Consider the following 19,275-nt stretch of genomic DNA (forward strand, 5'->3'; position numbering starts at 1 on the left):
GAAAGATACGGGGCATCAGTAACAGTGTCTGAGTGAGATAGTGAAAGCATCATCACGGGGGCTCGGTATAGCTGGAAAGGCGACTTCTGGTGGACAGCCTACTCCTACATGTAGGCACAGAGGTCGCAGAGAAGAAACCCTCCGCTTCATTTACTTCAACAGCCTCAATGTAGCTTATCTCGACTCAACCAAAGCTGCATTTATTGCAAATGATTGAACGAAAGGAAATTATGAGTGAAAACATCTGGGTGCGGCACACTTTAGAGGAAAAGGTTTCGCTCTGTCGGAGGTCGTACGCATTTTTGCCTTTTGTATTTCCTTGCTGAATGTCGTGGACATTTTGGATTTTTTAATGCTCAGTGTCACTAAGTCTCGCCAAGTAAGGACCATTTTGCTCTTGTCTTCGCCTTCAGTTGGTTTGTCTGAGTAAAATCTGGAAGGTAAATACTTTCAAGTCTGAAAACAACCGGGGACGACAACGTTAAACAACTTGAGGACGGCTCGCTGAGGAGACTGTGTGCTGGCCCAGCTTCGAGTTGCTCTTTAAGTAGGCAACATTAGCTAGCTGCTAACACTAGCAAAACCCTATTGAACTGCCGTCAGGAAAATCTGTGAGACTAGCTAATGTCCACTCCCCAAAATATTTTTTTGATTGTAGCATCTTTCCCATAACCCGGACACCGTCATATGAGACACTGACTCGACATTAACTCGGGTAAGTCTCTTTGTTTGTGTAAGTTACAGTTTCTGTCTGTGGGGCCCCATACAACATGCTAACATTAGTGCTAGCCGCAGCGTAGCATTGAAGTCCCAGTCTTATGCTGTCTTGACTCTTACATTAATTCAGTCAGTTTAAACAGTGAAAGTCTGATATTACAGCCTCACATGAGCGCTGCCCGTTTAGTAATGGTTGTGACTGTATTCCTGTTCTAATACAATAGTGGGTTTTCGACGGTAACAAGACATTAAAGCAGATGTCTGTATATTTTCGGTAGGTTTCAGATCAACAGCTGTACATGGCTACATATTTTCAGTGTTGCTCGATTGGCTCTTGTTTGTTTGAAATCACAAGTGCATCCAATATATGATAGTCTAGTATATCTAAAGGTATAACTCAATAACCTGCATATATTCTACCGCTACTTCCAATACCATTTAACATAACAGCTGCAGTGCAACAGCAACAGCAGCAGCAGTCACATCTTTTGTTGCGGAGCACCTTCAGCGCCTCGACGGACGGACGAGGGATTAGTGTTGGTGTACTCTCAACATTATCGGCGTTTTCATTTTCTCACCACTTCACTAATCAGATTACTATCCCCACTTAGCTCCAGTGTAATTTAATCCTGTTAAGATGCGAGGCTGATCTCTAGGTTTGATTTCAGGAATTTTAGCAGGTCCATCCATGCCCTTCGACTTGTTTTTTTGTTTTTGTTTTTTTGGTGTGTATGTGTGTTTGGAAGTCTTTGAGAAATGCTGTCAAGAGAAGCAGGTAACAGAAATCTCAGAAACTATGAAGCAAACAGTGTGTGTGTTCAGGTGAAAACTGCCGCAAATCTCTGGTAGTTTTTCTGAGAGCTACCTGAATTACATCCGTGAATGCTTTGTGGTTTGAACACACCAATGACAGCATGACATTATGCTTGCAGTTCTGCTCTTGTCCATCTCAACTGAAAAGCTCTGTAATTTATAAACTAAACTCGTGCAGATTGTAAACTGATTTAGACACATTTATGCATCTCTGTGGATTATCTGACATTCTAATACAATCTAAACTTAATATCAACTAACTTTGGGGACTGACAGGATGCTCTGCTTTGTGTTACTTAGGAGAGAAGACACAAACACTGCAGGTACTCCTACATTAGACAGGTGAATGTCCTCCAGCCTGCTTGTTGAAACACAGAAGGCCTCTGCTGCCTTAAAACGCAAACCCTGGCATTGTCATGTTGTAAAACAAACACAGTATCTGATTAGCCTTCAAAGGCCATCCTTGCAGTAATAATAATAAAGTAAACAAAGACCTGGCCCTATCAGCTGCCACTTGTCATTGTTGTAGGCCCATAATCTAAGAGCTGGTAGCCAGCTGTTTGTTGATGATTAGCCAGGTATGTATGATAATAATGACTGGAGGAATGCATAATCTACCATTTCAGTATGTCCAGACGTTAAAGCGATTTCCTCAAATCATTATGCATATACTGTTGTGTTGTTCTTGTTCCCACCTTTTCACATTGCAATTTCTGATCATTCATCTAAATAAACGCAAACATTGTTATATATGTTCAATAGATATATGCTGCATAAATCACAGAACCATGCAGTACTACAATGGTATGTTTCCACTGAGGTGTTGAAATCCTGTGTTGGTGAACATTTAATTTGTCAAGTTCCACATATGATCATTTGCAACAGACCTTATCTAGAATTGAAGATAAGGTTCAGTCTAACAAAGGCCCTCTACTGTACTGTTCTTTTCTCACACAGTAGAGCTGTTACAGATAAAGCAGTTTGTTTTGCCACTTGGAGACAGAACGAAAGCAAAGATTTGACAGTAGCCTTTGCCAAAGCCATGTTTCCTTATCTTCATTATGCACCAAAAATGTTACTCTGGGTGCGTAATGATTAATCTAAAGTCCATAATATTGCCATTGTGATTTTTTTCTCCATATCTCTGTATCATACTTTTGGTTGCACAAATAAAACTCTTGAAGGGGTAGGCCTAGGTCACCCAGGTTAGAGCCTTTTTTTAAAACAGCCCCAAGCTGTTTTGTGCAGCCTCTCTGAACTCATTGTGATTTTCCTTGGTGGCAGTACATTTAAAAGCCAAATGAAATGGTGTCTTAAGTTCTAGAAGTTGATGTAATTCCTGGTGATGCAGCTGGTGATTGAGGCATTTTCACCATTTTCTGATATTTTATAGATCATATGATTTATCAGTGAATCAAGAAAATAATCAGTGGATCAGTAAATACTGAAAATAATTGTAAGTTGCAGTCCCCAACCTTTGGAGGTGTTTTTAAAACAAGCATAATGGAGTGTACCATCAGTAAGTGTAAGCTTTCCCATTGCCAGTGAAATTTAAAGATCTATTCATCAGCTTATAATGAAATGCATTAATGCATTTTGTTTTCTATAAACACCACACCACCATAAATACATCCTCACCATGTGGGAAACACTGCGTCATTGTAGAGAATGGGGACATGCGCTCTACTAGAAACAGTGTGACAACTTAGTTCAGTTGGGCCATAGTAATATTAGCCTCAGATGTCTTTTTAAGGAAGTTCAAGTTTAACATGTATCAGGTGATGTTAGTTGGAGGTTCATCGAAGTAATTCATTTACATTATTTAAGGTTCAAATCCCCAGAATATACAGTGTTATTGTCATTTACAGATTTTCTCACCTCAGCTAAAGATAAGACTGAGTGTGCGGTGCCTTGTGTGATAAATGTAAGAGGCATTTCACATTCATGTAGTCACACATTTTTGCTGCAGAAGTCACCAAGTGAAAGACAGACCCCACCCCCTCCATCTCTGGTGTGTGTCACATCTATTCCAGTTTGGCTACAACAGAGAGAGGGTAAACATGGCGTTGACATTTTCAGCCAACTTCTGCACGCAGTTTTAGTGTTTGAACTGGTGTGACATCTTTATTCAAGCTATTAGTGAAATTTGTGCATGTGCTCTGACTGGTTTGGGCAGAAGTTTGTCTATATAGTATTTTTCAATGAGCCTTTGAGCCTCTCCTTGGCTTTACGGTGAGCCGTCTAAATCTCTGCACAGGGCAGTGACAAAGTGTTTGGCTGCCAAGAAGTGCTTGTCCTACTCCTTAAATCAGGTGAAAGCTTGTCGCAGACTGCAAAACAATGGATGATTTGATTGCACGTAGTGACTACAATTTTGATGTTGCAAGCTTGGTCATGTGACAAAGCAAGGTCATGGGATTAGTCAGCCACCTGAGCCAAACCATTGTCATGTCCATGTTGTGTGTAGATTAGCAAAAGAATTTGGAGAAGGATAGCAGTGAAGGTGTTTTTTCTTTTACCAAACACGCACAAAGATTTTATGAATGTGCACGTGCCTTCTGCAGATTGCTTGTGATTAGTCAGTTAATGTTAAATTTTAGTTTTCAGTGTCACAATAGTGGCATAGGCTTCATACGAGTAGATTGCCACGGTAACTGAAGCAGCACAGCTAACTTGAGCCGCAGCAGGCAATATTAAGACCAGGGATGTCCCGAGCTGATATTCATAATTTATGGCAATGTGTCAGTCCCACTGCCTTAGTCAGAGTGTATAAAAAGCACTGACACACTTCTTTGTGCCAAATCTGACTGCTCTTTAAGATACACATTTGTAATGACTGGTCTTAAGGATATATCAAGTGCTTTTTTCCCTGATGTTACTCATTAAGACAGGAAATTACTGCTTATAGTGTGTAATTGATTTAAAAAAACACACAACAAGGTGATTTTTATTGGCTATTAAAGCTAGCTTAACAAATAGATAGCAGGGAATGCATATCAATATTGAATGAATAGTCTGTCAAATACAACCAAGGCCATTCATACAGTAGATGGAGTTTCCATAACATGTTTTGTGAGTCTGAGTCTTCTGACTCAGTATTTGTGGAAAATGGTGGTGGTGTAAAATTGCATAACATTTGACGTGCTGGTCTATCAGTTTTAACATACATCTGTGCATTTGGTTTCTCCCTAATGATTTCTCTGCTTCTATGACCCAGTTAGAAGAACATCTGTCTCTGCCTTCAGTCTATCAGTACATATGTTCATAAAGCCAAATCCTTCATCAGTTTGGTATCTACTGTAGAAATAAGATACTACACATGAGTATGCTATACATGGTGAAAAATTAGATGCATTACTTGTAGGGAAATACAACATTTCACCTCACCATAGATAAGCTGCCTTTATACTGTATAGCCTAACTGACTTTATGTGCAGTAGGCAGGGCAATGCACTGTCTACATATGATAAGAGGGTCTGAGCACTTGGTTGGGCACAGAATCAAACAGTACCTCAGCCAAATGTTGATACGTCTTCATGTAGTTTATATGTATGTATAATGTTGGCTAGCTCATTTATATGATATCACTGAATTATATGTTCTGCTGCAAATAAAATGCAAAAGTTATGAGCTCAGTGCAGCCTGGTTCATCCATATTCACTGCATAAAAACATACTACCAGAGGGCCTTTTTTTAAAAAATGCATTCACCATTTTGCAATTTTACTTTACCAGTCCTCCCTTCTTGGCACCAGATTTGTTGTTTTTCTATTCCTTGTGTAATAAATTCTTTTCTCAGCTCTCATAATTCTTTTTGCCAATGTAACTCCCTAATTCCTCAATTTCTAAATTATTTAATCTGGATCTGTATGCTGCATGTGGTGGACTGTTTGTCCTTGTTTCGATAGCTGAATTGGAAAAGCCAGGGATAACAAAATCAGGCAATAAACCAGTGTCATGGGATAGGTTGCCCAGGATTGATTTACTGGTTGTCTGGGGTGATGAGGAGACACAGCATCCCTCTGGACAGTCTCAGATCCGGTTTAGGCCTACTGCCCTGCATTCATATTAATACAGGTTGTGTGTACGTTCACTTAAGATGGATTGCAGCTCAAGTCTGGTTTCAGAATGCACCTCATGCATATCTCTCAAGTGACTACTTGTGATCAGATATTTTTCCCTGCTCATGATGCAAATTACCACATACATCACAATTCCTATGACCACGGCAGAATTGTCTCCTCTTGGCTCTCAGACTCAAATGGCCCAGTAGATGTGATAAATCTTGGTTATACTCTTTACATGTTTAGGGAACCATATTGTTCTTGTTGTGACTCAAGGAAATTGTGGTTGGTTGCTGATATTTCACATAGTCAGGGACCACACTGGCACATAAAAGAAATGTAAATCCGCTTACACCTATTTCACAGTAATTATGCATTGAATCAAATGCATGTATGACGACACATGCTCTGCGGACTACCTTCAAATTTTGCTTTAACAGTTGCATCCACATTGTATTTTGGTTGAAATTATTTATAAATGGATCACACTGTGAGAAGCTCCCCCTGAACCAAGGCTGCTGGTGTTATTAAAATGAAATAAAATCTGGTTTGTGTACACAGGCAAAGTGGTGGGTTTGGGACCTCAAAGAACCTCCATGTTTAGCTTTCAGTTGTTGCAGCGTATTGAGATTTTGAACAGGTTGAACAAGCACAGTCTGGTCAGTGCCTTGTTCACTGACCCCAATACACTATAGCCCGCCTGTAATGTCATGTGACCGGTTGTAGTTTGCGTATGGCTCTGCGTTCACATCTGTTTACCTTTTGCGCTACAAGACTCATAAATCATGTCTGTTCCCACCTTAATTTGCACACATCTCCTCTCCTGTCTCCTGTGCTGATGTCATTAAACAACACACCTTGAACCTTGAACTGCACTGAGTATAGTAGTCTTTGTGTTTGCTCACTGTGTCATGTTTGACAGCAGTCTTAGAACAAGCCAAATTTGATTTTTGTTTACAGTGTTCTGCAGTCTGTTAGCAGAGCAAAGGAACAGACTGGCCAGGACAAGAAACAGAGAAACCGGTATTACTAATGCACAATTAGCCCAGTAATCAAAAATAATGTCATTATTACCATAGCAAACAAAACAAATAAGCAACTTACTTGGCTCATCTGTGTGAATTATTTTGTCAAGAGCAGAAATGAGCCTTGCCTTTCCATTTAATGAGAAAGGCCAGTTACATTTTTTTTTTATCATACTTTTGAGTGCTTTTATATTTAATGTCTCTGTAAGGGTGCCCAGATCATACATATGCATTAGTTATCTGAGGAAGCCTAATGTGCCTTTTGGAACTTGAAAGGCCTCTGTATCCCTTTTTAATATGTTATCTTTATCAAAATTAGCAAGTTCAGAGGAGAGTAGCAGGAGATTTGTTTCAGAAAACAGCTACTGCTGACTATTTGTCTGTCAAACATACATGTATAGTTACTAACATGTTATCATACTGTCATTTGTTAGTTAGAAATTTAGTCTAAATTTACATTAAAGGTAACAGATTTCATGCTTCCTTGAAATCTTCACTATAACAAATGAAAGTTAACAGAGAAGAAGCTAAAAGCACTGTCACACTGCATTATGCAGAATGAAAACACAAAATGGTATATTTATCAGCTTCGGTTTTTAAATAGTATTTATTGATTTTTGTCAGTATATAATTTGTGATGCAGACGCACATAAATCTTATTGTGCACAGAACCAAGTACTTCCTCTTTATAGAGAGAGTGTGTGTAAATAAAGCACAGGTGATTTCCTTCATCCAGCTACTTTTGGTTTCATGGTGTAGCTGCACTGGCAATGGGGCTGTCTGCAAAGGAGAAGAGGGTGCTGGCATAGCTGCAATGGTTCCCCTCCCCCAACGCTTACACCCCCCATTAGAAAATTGATGCTTCTCTTGCTTTATTCCAGTATGTGACGGAGGGAACTTTTGTTTGGCAAGATTCAGTATCCCAAATAGATGTGATGAGGATAAAGGCACCCAAGAGGAAGTGGAGCAGAAACTAATGAGTGTCAGTGCAGCCCAGTGTGTTAGCAGCTGATTGGGAGACCCTTTGAATAAGTCAAAATTTCTTTTTCTTCCTCTGTCTTTCCCCTGCTCTGTTTTTCTGCTTCATTCTCTCTCTCCCTCTTCCCTGCTCTATGGCTCTATTGTGCTTGATGAGGATAGTGGAGGGATGATCCTATCTTTTAGCTGGCTCAGTTTGTCTCAGATCAGCTGGCAAGGCTAATGCTTTTCCAGACATGCACAGACAATACTGTTGTGTTGTGCTCTGACCTGAGAAGCAAGATCATGTCACATTTCAAGGCTGAGTCTTTTTCAGGTTCTTGTTTATTTGACAAGCTGTATGTAAGTTGCTGTGGTTGCTCTGGCTTGATTAGCTTGATCATGATCTCATTCAGATTCTTGACAAATTGTTAATTTACCACAACATGTTATTAATGTTTTACAGCATAGAATAAAACATACTGAGATTTGGGAATGGTGAAAATTCATTTATAATATGTTGCTGTCTGTATTTTGTGTGTGTCCTGAGGCAGGACTATCTTGGCAGAAGGGTCTTTTCTATTTCAGTGTATCCTAAACTTAATAAATTCCACCTGCATTCAACAGCTCTCTGCACTAAACTGAAATATCTGCTGACAAAACAATTTTTTTGTCAAACGTACTGAACATTAGCTTCCACAGCTGCAAAGCCAACCCCTAACAAGCATAACTTAACATGATGAGAGAGAAAGAGGTTCATTTGACCTAAATTCAACTGCTAATTAACATGCACCAATGGAACGAGAACCTTGCACAACATAATCTAATCTCAGTATTCGGTTTAGATTCTGGTGATTTTTCATCACCTCGCACAAAGATTTAGACAAATGATCAATACGACAATTGTATTTCAACTGAATGATATTTAGTCTCTTGTATTGTTAATATACTGGCATCAATATCACACTCTAGTTGTACCTGTCCAGTTGCATATATTAAGTTAGATGATTGTCACAGTATTATGATAACTAATAATAATAATATGATGATGATAACTTAGTGTTGTATGTAATTCCTAGCTCTATTTCTTACTCCTGAAAGGAAGAGGGCAAGGACAGCTGCCATAAAACACAACCATAAATGGATTTTAAGGATTGGCAAGTTTGTTAAGTTCAAGTTCTACTGGTATTAGGTTTATTATGTCATCATCCCATAGTTATTCTGAAAGGTAAGGTGCGGGAGGGCTTTCTACTTTTCAGATGGGGTTTAAGCATTTGGGGAATTGTTGGTGTTTATAATGTTTGATTTATGCTTGGTTGTTCATGTTGTCTTTTATGTTTGTCCTTTCAGATAAGCAAATTTCTGTTGTTGGATCTATCCTCTGCCATCCACTGGCATCCAGGTGCTTGAGTCCTAAATGACAAGGTATGTAAAGTACTACCTTCATTTCATATAATTTCCTATTGCTTGAATTTAGTTCTATATTTTTTTTGCCACAGTGGCTTTACTGTGCAGGTTATGTAGCCATTGATTTGTGTTTTTTCTCGTTTGATAGTCTGTTTTGTATTGTTTGTTTTGTTGACATGTCAAATTCATCAACAATAGGCTGGATCTGTTGTGCGGTTTCTGTCTCTTAAACATAACTATATACTTTTGTTCTCACGGAAGTGATGTATTTATGTCAAACATTAGTCCAACTCTAACAAGAAACAACAAGAGTGCCCCACCCTGTTCTCCCAGAGGCCAAGAGACATGATACACCTGCCAAACTAGCTCTGTGCGCAATCAGCATCCTATTTCATCATAAAAAGGTCAGGAAATAGCCACCCCTTGAAAAATTGTTCAGCCCACTTTTAAAATAGTGCATGACCAGAACACAATTCACAGCAGGATACCAGAGTCAAATTTGTGACGTTTATCCAATGCAGCAGTTTTAATACTTGAGGCAGCAAATACTAACATATTTGTACAGATCTGGGACAAATTTAAGGAATAGAAATGTGTGTTATTAATGTAATATTCCACCGTTGGCCTCCAGAACAACTTCCAGAACCACTACAGATCTGAAGGACTACTGTTAAAAGAAAACTAAAATCTCCAAAAGACCCCTAGAAAATCCATGAGCAGGTCTGTAGAATCTCCTCAGTGGCCACTAGAATTTCCTAACATGCCCTTTAACCATCTAAAGGACAGTGCCTCGAGATAAAAACTGTTGTGATTTGGCGTAATATAAATAAAAATTGACTTGACCTGCAGAACCTTGTCTTTGATCACTAAAACTTCCAAAACTACATGAAGAACCTTTTCAGTGACCCCTCTAGAGCCTCCTCACTGACCACTACAACCTCATTTATCACGTCTGTACCAGGGTATCAGGGTGCTGAATGTTCTGTCATATTGTCCATGCTGACTGAGGAAAAAAAAAAACAAAACACAAGAAAAACAAAACTTAATTTCTGGCCATTCAAGCCGCAAAGCTCCCACTGAGCTGTGATTATGATGATTACATTTTTCATTATTTATCAAAGTTAATAGACACCCAGTGAAGATTGCTTAAAATACTTTTCCTTCATTCAGTCATTATTTAGTTGAGCCTGTGCTGCCTGGGTTAGCACAATATGTCATTGTGTTTGGATAACTGGATTATTTAACTTTACTACGTTGTCCTCTGTGTTGAAAACAGTGACTATAGATAACTAGATTTCTAGACGTCTAGACAGTCCTCATAAGCCATAAAGTCAGTTTTTGTCAAGGACAATATGGATGCACACAACAAAACCAAATGACAGAAGGCATGTTATGTTAACCCACAGCTAGCTTGTTTCAGGAACAGGTTTGCCTTTCAAAGCTGAAGGATTTTGCTTCGTCAGATGTGCAGTGTTTCCACATTTACTTGTTTGACTACTTGGCTTTTCCCGTAACTCACAGTCACTTTGTTTGCATAACTTTCACACTACTGCAGCCATTGCATCGATCTACAGTTGGTACTTGGATCTAAACCAAGGTCAACGTGCTTGTCTCTCATTTCAACAATTATTATTTTTTGCCCAGAATAGGGATTTCTTTTTTCTTTTTCACAAATCAACATCAAATTATATGAGGCAGAAAATCATAGATGCACTGCAAAATGATGATTTTGGGGCATACAGTATTTGAGCACACTTTCAGCACTGTGATCAATACATGCAAACTACTGTTCATTCACACATTAGCAGCATATTAGCAGCGGTGAGTGTCTCTCTTTGTATGTGAATCAAATGATCATGTTTGACAAATTATGTTCATTCTTAGGAGGAGAACTGTTTTCAAACCCAGCTACAGCCTTGTCTTTCAAGGCCAGTCCTAGTGCGCAGTACCTCTCAGCACTGGCTGCTGTTTGTGATGTTATTTGTAACATTTGAGATTTTTTTTTAAGATTAAGTTAAGATTTCTCTCCTTCTTTCTGTGACATATTGTCCTTTTATTCACAAAATTAAATATGCCAGAGATTTCAAAATGTGTTCCCTGAGATGCACATTAACACAACCTTGCATCAAACTTGGTTGGCTCCATTCATGTTGTAGAGAGATTTTTCATACTTGGTTCCCCAGTAATGAACGAGAGGTTAAATAGAAATAGCCGTATCTGGTGATAGACAGTATCTACAGATTAAATTAACTATCCTAATTCATGTGATCTAATATCTTTAAAGAACATCTAATTGCCTTTTCCATGCACAGAGTTTTGGCTGACAGTAGCTCTGAGGCAATTTTGCCATTATTAGACACAGATTTGTTTAGATAGTCGGGTACAACCCACTGTCACTGGTAAGTGACAGCTTTGCAGTCAGTGTTTGCTCAGTGACTTTAAAGTCCTGCTGTTGCTTCAAGGGCGCAGGTCGAGTCTCCAAATGTCCACCAGAGTGGGCTCCATTTTTTTTTGATATAGGTAGAGATTGTTGATAGTGAAGACAATGTGTAAGTAATCATAGTTCATTTTCTTCCTCTTGAAACAAGAGAAAGACAGCAAATTAGCAAATTCTTGTTCATTTCAAGTGAAACATTCATTTATATAAATAAAATAATATGTAAAATAAATTAGCCTCTTTGAGACCATATTTTGATCCATCTTTACATACCGTTTTTCATTGTTAACTGTTAAAACCGCAGTTAATGAGCAGACTTTATGACTTTAACAAGGCATTTGGGGAATGTTACCCATTTCCATGTTCTCCAGTATGCAAACAAAGGAAATGCGGCAGTTGTCTGCATGGATACATGGCTCTGACCTGAATGTGTCTGACCTGGTTATTGAGACTTGGCAAACTGCATCTCTCTCCTTCTGTCTTTCTAGCTCACATTGACAAACAGACAAGCAACTGTATCTGATACCTAGTCCTGTATCGCTCTACCCTGGAGAAGCATCATCTTTCAAACATGGCTATCACTAGGAGAGGTTTTTAAGACCTTCTCTAAGGCAGTGTCCATTTATTATTCAAGTTATAGTAAATACATGAGAATACTTGCTTGTTTAATTAAATGCCATGAAAAGCAAAAGTAAGATATTTACTCAAAACTGTGGTAAGATTTTATATCGCTGTTGTTTTTTATGTTTTCAGCTTGCTAATTTACTATCTATTCTTCTGCTTTTTCCTCCTCTAGCCATCTGTGGTAGTAGCCTAGATTATGAGTGGATAGCCCTCCAGGTCCTTTTGAGCTCTGTGAGTTGGAAACAAGACAGGCAACATTGGTCTGTAGCACTTGAACTTGCAGTTTATTCATGTCAACATACTTCGTTCACTGTAAACACTGATCATCTGCTTCTCTTGTACTCAATGGTTCAAAATAAACTGTTACAGTAAATAAGGTGACAGTGTATATTCAAAGTGTCTCATGGGACTGATCTTGGAGTAGGATGAATGAGGTCCTTGACTAAGCATCAAATGCCAGACACAATGCCGTATGTATACTGTTGCTGCCACATGCTGTATAGGTTAGCAAAATGGCATTAAGATAATCCAACTAAGATTCAAAATAATTTTATATTAGAAATAAAGCCTGTCGCAGCTTTGCATGAATTGCTCCTGACAATGTTTTGTATAATATCCATAATATCAAGTATGTCTGTATGTAACTGCTGTGACTGAAAGTTCAGGATTTGAACAGACTTTACTCATCCCAGTAAAGGTCAAAATATTGAAGTTTAAAGGCAGTTTTCAACCAGTGGAAGCATGTCACAGTGGTTTTTATTTTTTATTTATTTATTTTATTTTATTTTATTTTTTTTTTTGCTGTCATTATGGATATTTTCTTTCAACAGTTGTGCCATATCATAGTTAACTTAGTCACACCACTTTGCATCAAAAAGATATTGAGTTATTTTTACAGGTTGTAACAAGGTGTTATTGGCATCTGCTGTACCCAGTGGTGCACTAGGGCACAATTGTCGCTGGGTATTGCTTCCATTAGGATGATTGTTGAGGTGCGTAGGAGCATCAGACACTTTAATTGGATCTGTTCAGCTAACTAATGAGGCTGTGCTGTTGTAATGATTAATTTAATGATATGTTGAGAGAAATAAAATGCCTATATCCCTTTTAAGAAGTCAAATATTTGTTTACTGCAAGGGCACCCATGTTCATGTGACATTAAGCCAGCAACGCTGTTGGAAGGAACCTGAGTACTATGAAATAGACTCCATAACTACTATAGTTACTGCAACATTGTTAAAAGGAGCAAATCTCATTGTTTGGGTCTTCTCTCTGCAGAAATGAATCCCAGGGGCCCATATTTAACTTGATCTCATATTTAATTAAGACCTTACAGGCAGAAGGGATTTTTGAGCAGACTACTATTTATAACTAGCAGGGCTCTGTCTTTGCCCTGGTTATGCTCTAATGAGGAAGAAAACGCTCTCCATAAATCCTGAGCGTTTTGAAGGACTTCAGAGCTTAATGCACTGATTTGTTTTGTTTATTTGTTTTTAGTATTTTTAACAAAAACATAACAATTTAAATCACCACCTACAAATGCTTCAGTCTTTTTTATGCTTCAGTGTCGTTGTGCTCAAAGCCAGCTTTTTAAAAAAAAACAAAACAAAAACAAATCCATTTATCCATTTTCCAAACCGTCAGGTGAAGGGTATGAAAGGTGGATGTGTAGGAATAGTTAGCCGAATTATTTGAAATGAAAACGTGGTTAGTTTAGATGTTGCAACATTTATGCAAACAGTTATGTAAACCCTAAACTCTGAACCCTGCTTACCCAGCAGTAGACTTGTTCATCCTATTGCAGCTCTTTGCATATCACCTTTTGTTTTCAAAATAGATTGCTTTTCTTTGCAGCATTATTTGGGTTTATAAAGACCTCTGAAATAGTGAAAACATTTTGAAAATAGGACATTGAGCTGTACGAGAAATAGTGGGGGAAAGGAGGGAAAAAACAGCATGTATATAGCGAGAAGAAAAAGGGGAAAGGGGAAAAATGATGAGCTGAGTGCTTTGCTGCAGAAGACAGCTAACTCATACTAGATAATGCAGCCAGTTCATTCGATAGGGCAGCTCTGCACTCTTTCTATCTGTGAACTTTTGTCGATAAACAAAGCTTTTCCGACTACAAAGAAACAGCATTTCTTTGGTTTCTCACTGAATACCAAGCAGGTGACATTATTCAATTAGCCATACCTGAAATACATTTCACTATGTTGTACACATTTAATGGGCTTTTCTGTAGCTGTGACTCAAGAATCAACTTACTTTCTCCTTTCCTCAAGTATTTCAACAAAAACAAGTTTTAAAAGTTTTCTTATTTCTTCCTCCACAGGACAGACATTTACAAGATACTCTTGTCTGAAAACATCATGCCTTCTGGACTCAAAATATAATTTTTTTGTGATTTTTTTTTTTTTTTGCGTTGACAGTAAAATTGAGAGTCGACGTCAAGTGAAGGCTGCGGTGAGCTTGTCTCACAGGATACCCTGCTGTTTTGCATCTCAGCAAAATTGTCATCAGTCTTCACGTAGCCAGGAAGTGGCTTTCAGACACAACAAGGTAGTTCTAAAAGTCAGAAATGGCTGTGGTTGTAGTTCGAATAATGAAACTTGGTGAGGAACGTTATTCTCGACATTTATTGTTCATTTATGCCACTGACATTCAGAGCAGTGACATGCTGGTCCAGTTCAGTCCAGTTTTTAATGCAATTCATTGATAGGAAAGATTTTGCAAAGCAATGTTTCACCAACTCCCAGTTTAAAAAAATACAGATTTAGCTGTATTGTAGCTGATGGAATACTTCAACGCATCACAGAATCATTTTCACTGTGATACATTGTGTTGTTGGCAACAAATTTTCATAGAATTACAGCATTCATGTCTCTCTTGCTCTGTAGTCGCATACATAAATGCATGTCCTGTAAATATGTCTGTACTGTAGGATCATTAATCTTTAATTGAGGACACAGTGAATGGAGAGATGATGCAGAAAATGTTGCTTCTTTTATTTCCATTTGTATGTTATTGTTAGTAATCAAATCACTGCTTAATTTGCAACAACTGATCTGGGTATGGGAAGAGCCTTCACAGATATTGGAATGGAGTAAATTACAATGCATTCTGAAATTCCACTGGGAAAACAGAGACTCTTTCTCGAGAATTCCCAGTAAAATAATCTCATTCATTCATAACTAAGCTGTTCTACATCTGGTTGCTGTCACTCTCACTAGTTCATTCATCAGCACATTGTCTAGTCGTGCCATATCACACTATATGACCACAACTGACAAAAATCAAAGAGCAGAGATGACATTAGCACACTATTTCATCTCACTTACTAAGGTGGAACAAACCAGTGTCAATTCCTTACTGAAGTTGGTGATGTCTGTGATGTAATGCTTTGGTTCAAATTAATAAACATAAAAAAAACATTTGCCTTAATTTCTTAGGAGAATATGAAACCAAGACAAGTAGAGCAAGCTAATCTTAGTGTCCTTAAAATGATTCTCATACATTTTATTCACTTTTGTCACCAGATTTATTAAGAAAGTAATAGCCAGCACTAGCTTGGGTTATACAGCGCTGTCAGAAATGCCAAGAAAGCTCTACATATTTTATACATATTGACATTTCAGTACTAAGTGAATTGCATGACTGACTGTTACCAGCTTGCACGAAAGGTCAGAAGATAAACATGCTTATTAATTACCCTGTTGCATGGGAGAGGGGACATAACCTTTAGAAGTGGACTGTCTTATTCTTAGTCTTTGTTGTTCTCTGGGGGATCCATGACATCTCTATAACCTCAGAGTTCTGAGGGCCTGAACAAATGGAGTGAAAATAAGACTGCATTCATTTGCCTCAGGCCCATCCGTGTCTAAAGAAATAACATGGGAATTATTCATTAGTGTAATTATGATAGTCATCTCAAAGGGAATTGATATGAAGACACTCTGGATTCAGAATATTTGAAATCCCCCCGCACTATGAGGCAGGCTGAGTGGGGAAATAAAATTTATTCCATTACAACTTAAGTTGGTTTCAGTCAGATGTGATAGTAGGGCTGGGTGATATGGCTGAAAATATTATAATTCATAACATTTTTTTCATATTGATTGTTGATAATCACTGACCACATGTCAGTAGTGGTGGAAAAACATGTAAAGCTGCTCTTCCATTTTTCGCCTGCGTTAAAAATGTTTCCATCATGTGACCTAATACCCAGAGTCAACCGTTGTCATTTGCTTTGGAAATGTTTTTTCCACCTTTCTAACTGGCATGAAATATGAAATTGCACTTGCTGTGTCCTTGCTTCTTTTCAAGCTCTTATCATATGGGGTAATGACTGAGAAGGCAGACACGAGCGACGGCTGCTGGGGCTTGAACTTACTTTACCACAACCACAGCTTGTTTGTGAACTTGGGTGCTAGTGCTGCCAGTTTGGGAGCTCAGACTTTGGCTTTCTGTATACTGGGATGGTACCTTTTCAAATGGTAGAAAAGTTTTTTTGTGTCTTCTATATAATCCTTCTGTTGTAGCCTATGATGATTGTGCGGAGGGTAGATCCAAATGCAGAACAGAAACGTTAATTGAAAATAATTTTTTCTTAATAAATCAGTACTTAGAAACCTTGGAAAGCCTAAAATCTACCCAAGTCACAGTGTGTGCATGTTTTTATGCCACCTAGGACAACAGTTATACTTTTTATCTACAACGGAATGTGGTAATATTGTCTGTACATTTGTGAGACAAACACAAAGCCAGTGCGCTCGCTCAAACACAGACATTAACATTTTAAACAAATAGCCTAGTGGGCGTAGCTGGCTTGGGGGCAGGTAGCTGTGCGTCATAGTGTGTTGGAGGTCCGCATCTTTATTTGCTGGTCAACACTGGGTATTGTGGGAGTGGTTAAACCAGATAACGGCTTGACTGTCAGCAGATTTTTTTTTTTTGTCCTCCGTGAATACAGATTCTGTACTTAATGAGCTGCTCATTGTTTTAATTTGTTTAATGTGTTTTATGATGCTACAGAAAGAAAAATAACAGCGTGTCCCAGTGATGAAGAAATTCTTCAGTTAATATTCATATTCAAGTTCTTCTAGAGCTTCACTGTTTAGTACATGTACATATATATGAGGCATGGTGGCGTTGTGCTCCAACGATATTACACAGTCATGTCATACATTTTTCAAAGAAAGTGCCAAGCCTTACACAACCATATTCTCATATAGAAGAATGTGTGTAGGCTACATGTAAATGTTCACATCGATGTAAGTCCCATTGTTATGATGAATTCAGTCTATTGGAGCCTGTCTGCTCAGAGTAGAAAATTGGGAAGATGCTGTAAAAGGCACTTTGTCTTTGTTACAGATCAGATTACTTATCCTCATTTCACCACAAATTCAAAGAAAACAATCCTGGTTTTGTTTTCTAGAGTCACGCAAGACCACTGAGACCTAAGAACGCTGGTGAGAACCAAAACCAGAGGGAGAGCGAAACTGGAACTTCAGGTTCCACTAGGCTGCAAACCCCTGCTACAGATACTGATAACAGGGTTGTCTTTCTACCTTTTTCAGCTGTAATTCCAGCCATAGTTTCCTGTTGCTTCGTTTTTGTATTCATGGATTGCTTCCTATGTTTAGCTATCAAGCCCAGTTGTTGTGTTGGGAAGATGACAGTGTGTTGACTGCCAGCAGTGGTAAAATAAGAAGGAAGGCATGGATATGTGTCTAAACTGTGTCTGGAAATAGTAGGTTTTGAGAGTATGGACTAAGGAGACATAGATCTGTGTATCTTAGCCAGTTTTTGAACTGTTGTCCTCTTAACTTAATATGCCACTACATTATTGAAAAGCAGCAGTTCTCCTGTTGTGCCATCTGGAGTTAAATGTAATGCTGTTAATGAGGTACTCAAAGAAAAGACATTGCCAGGGACTGTGTTGTACACTGCTCTTCAGTATAGAGATGTATCCACCCTTCTATGTGACTACAAAGATATATTTATTCTCAAATGTACTTAAAATATGTAATTAAAGACACTCCATTGAAGATAAAAAAAAAAAAACTTCATCAGCAACAGGTCAGGGATAATAGAACTAAAATTGAAACAAGGGTTTTTGGAGGTAGTTGATTTTTTTTCCCGTCAGTTTTCAACTAAAAACTGTCATTTCATTGGATATAAGGCTGCAGTCATTAGTCAACATCTATGTCTCCTGTGTAAAATCACAAATGTGCTTAGTCATTCTGCACTGTTTCGTGTTGGCAAGCACTAAATGTACTTTTGAGAATTTAACAAATCTCACAGCAGTCTGAGATGACTGCAAATGGAAACTCTATAAAGCCTCAGAGTTGTTTGCATCTTTGTTTGCGAGTTGCTCTCCACAGCAGTGTGGTATCTTAGTCTGCACTCATGTTGAAATATGCTCAAGTTGTTGTAAAATATGCCACCTAAAGGTTGTGTAACTTAACATTTGATTATGTATTAAACAAGACAATGATTGGTGAGCGAGGTCTACTCAGAGGCACGGAACATTTAACTTCTCTCTCTGCACTGTTTTTTGATTTGTCAGTGAATAATGAAGGGATATCTCCATGGCTAAGTTCAAGTTCCCATTTGAAAAGAGTTAGAGTTGCAGTCTAGCATACTGTATAGCCCACTGGCACTCCGCCCTGCATTGAGGAAGTGACTTTTTCTTTCCTCTTCCTTCACAGACAGAGCTAGTTCAAGCATATCCCACAGGCTCTGCAAGCTGCTAATGTGTTTTTGTGCATTGTTTTTGTCACACTAATCTCTAATATAGAATTTCAGCTGTGGCCCAGCAATCCTGTAACAGTCCCCCGCAATCTGGATCAAAAGCTCCTTTCATATGGCAAGAGCTAGCCCGTACTAATCACATTCTGCCATATCAACCAGACGAGTGCTGTTTGCTATAAATAACACAAGCTGCTCGCTACTGTCAATGCTGCACTTGCGTTTCCGCTTAACCCATTATACACATGTGCACACAGGCACAACACTAACTATACCTTCTGGACTTACTTTGAGCATTGGTCATTCCATGTCTTCAGAAATCTCCACTGGCTGGTTATGGGCTTTGATGAGGTACTTTAGCCACACATTAAAATTGGACCTGAAGCAAAGACTCATTAGAAACTACTAATATGTTCCTAACACATTCTCCTGGATGCACGTCCTGGTTAGCAGTGGCGGGGGGGGAACTGAATGACCTTTCG

General features: G+C 38.5%; 1 protein-coding gene across 1 annotated transcript in view; it reads left to right on the plus strand.

Annotated features, from left to right (window-relative positions):
* Positions 1-51: 51 nt before the first annotated feature.
* Positions 52-19,275, plus strand: part of erbin (erbb2 interacting protein) — a 49,179-nt gene continuing 29,955 nt past the window's right edge. Inside the window, 2 exon segments of the mRNA XM_051073019.1 lie at positions 52-715; positions 8,926-9,000. The gene's annotated coding sequence lies outside the window, so the exon portion shown is untranslated.

Source organism: Lates calcarifer, linkage group LG9, assembly GCF_001640805.2.
Source record: "Lates calcarifer isolate ASB-BC8 linkage group LG9, TLL_Latcal_v3, whole genome shotgun sequence".
Lineage (NCBI taxonomy): Eukaryota > Metazoa > Chordata > Actinopteri > Centropomidae > Lates > Lates calcarifer.